Below are 2,644 nucleotides of genomic sequence, written 5' to 3'. Positions count from 1 at the left end.
AGAATGTCTTGCTCTGTCCCTCTGGGCAGTCAGTCTCTCTGTACAACACCTTCATAGAAGTACCCTGTATGTGATTCCTGAGAAACTGCAGAAATATGAGATCTGAACACATTAATTTTCCAGTAGTCCTGTGCCAGTTCTTTTCTATTATGTCAACTGTGAATAAAATTTATAGGCTGATATTTTCCATTACTGAGCTAGGTGCTCCATTCCCTAAGGAAATCATAATCTGTGTATTTCCAAGTGTTGAGAATTGTTAGGATTAGTAGCCTTACTTAGCACTTGAAGCTAAAGTACTTGAAGCCTTAGGCCACAAGTTGTCCAAGAGTAAACTTTTTGATAAAGCTAATGTTGCAACCACAAACTAGATGAAACTTCCAGATGCATGCAGAATGAAGAAAGTAAGGGCCAAAGAAACAATTCCTAGAGAATGCGATAACTTCAGAAGGAGACCAGCCCAACAACTGAGAAAACCCATAAGAAATGAAGAGACCACGGACCTGAATTAAGTGATTGGACTTAGGGATCAGGTAATGGGTTGTACATGCCAGGAGAGCTGTCTCTAAGGGTATGATTAGGGTGCATGGTCTGCAATGGGCATCCCTCCTTGGAGGTACCCAGCTTGAGCTGCTCTGCGTGTCAGATAAATAAACCACTTACTCTGGATTGGTGACTTGTGTTCTCTGAGCAGTAACTTAGGGCTGAGCCCTGTTGAGGTGGCATCCACATAATTCCTAATGTGGACTAGGTGGCGGCTGCATAATTCCTGCAGCATGAGATTGTCTTTAACTTGTATAATTAGTACGTATGAACCTATAATAAGAATTGTCCGTTTGTATATGATCTGTTATTGCCTGTGACTTTACAGTAAGTGCAGATGTCACATAATCATATAAGCTGCACATTACCATAAATGACAAGGATTTTATTTACACCACTAGATACAACTGCATGTTGAACAGTTCCTAGAATCTACTGCTGTACTGTAGAGTAAGAGTACACTTCCATTTTATTAGGAATTCCATCTTTGTCCACAGGCTTTTGCAGATGTCTTAAGTTACTGGAAATGTATCAGTTTCACAAAAAGGATGGATACTTCTGGAATATGTATTTTATTTCACACTTTATACAGTCTTTCACAGTGCCCTTTCCAAACTCATCCTATTGATTTTGCAGACTTAAGTTTCCAAATCTGTCTTGTTTCTTTATGTTCCCAAGAGTTAGTGGTTTGGTCATGTAGTCCATTATTCTGCCCTGGAGGGTAAATGTGGGGTCCTAATTACAGGCTAGTCAATTTACATTCTGCAACTCACCACTCCTTTTTTCATTCTAAATTTAAATCTGGGTTCTATGTAAACATTTTATTCAGGTTTGAGTGTCTCATGTCTGTTACAGATAGATGCTGAACAAGAGGTTCCGTAAGACTGCCTATAAAACTGAGGTCTCTTGTAAGAGCTTAAGTTTCCTCTTCATACCCGATATCTTTTAACAGTTTTATACTTTCTAGGTCAAGAAGACTTAGTACCTTTCCTTAGTACAGTCTGATAAACGTGCAGTTTCACTTATGTATCAATTATTAATCTCAAATAGCCAGGAAAAAACATCTTTCTTCTCATATTTGTTTTTAGCAGTTCCATTAAGCCTTCCTGGGGAACAAAATTCCTGCTGGACCTCCTAGAATATTTTTCCATTGGTCTGTCTTTTCCTAAGTCCAGTCTTATTATGTAGCGTTCATAGGTGGTGGTGTTTTGTGACAGAGGTACATATTCAGAAAAACCCCAGCAAAGAACCAGAAAGTATTTACCTCTTGATGATGAGTTACAAGTAAGAAGCTTGTGAGATAGAAAGGGTTTCATTTCTTGCTCTCAGTACTGTAGTAAGTCCTCAAGAGCAGTTCTGCTCTCTTAAAAGGTTTTCAGTCCTTGAAAGAATGAAACTTTTGAAAAATACTGTACTTTTTCCTTGTGAGAAGTCCCGAGGGATCTTACACTGCTGGAAACAGTAAAACAACTCTATATAAGGAAGAGATCTGTACACACAAAGAAACAAACAAGCCTGATTTCCAATAAAAATTTGGTGGCTTACACCATAATGTAAAATGGTTTAGCAGTGAAAAATGTTATAAATAAATAGTCTGCTGTGTTTTTGTGTCTCAGCTTGCTGGCACATGCCTGAAAGTCACCTCTGTAGCTCTGCTAGGAAGTAGGATTGTTGCCACCCTGAAGAAAACCATTTTTCATTCAAGATCCATGTATGAAGTTTTGAACTTCATCCTCAAAAAGACTCCATTGTCTTGCACAAAGGCTTCCTGGCTCAAATATCTTAATTTAATCCATATATTTGACATTTTATTTGCTCTCAATGTTATTTTACCTGTTAATTGGCTGCTCTCTGCACCTTGGGATGGTGTTCACCAAAAGGGTTTAAACTGGCACTGGAAATCAATGGACTTTTATTTTACCAAGAAACCATTCAGTAATATGAGACAGCACTTTCTTCCCCATTTTGTCTAAAGGAAGGAAAATTAAGATCATAAGCAAGTGTGATACTAAAAATCTCTATTCAAGCAGACACCAACAAGGTGTAGCAATATAAGTTAATACAACAGAGAAAATAATTCAAGCAAATCACTGTTCTTTCAATA

Source organism: Tyto alba, unplaced genomic scaffold (assembly GCF_018691265.1).
Source record: "Tyto alba isolate M040663 unplaced genomic scaffold, T.alba_DEE_v4.0 Super-Scaffold_13, whole genome shotgun sequence".
NCBI classification, from domain to species: Eukaryota; Metazoa; Chordata; class Aves; order Strigiformes; family Tytonidae; genus Tyto; species Tyto alba.
This window is presented reverse-complemented; position numbering follows the sequence as displayed.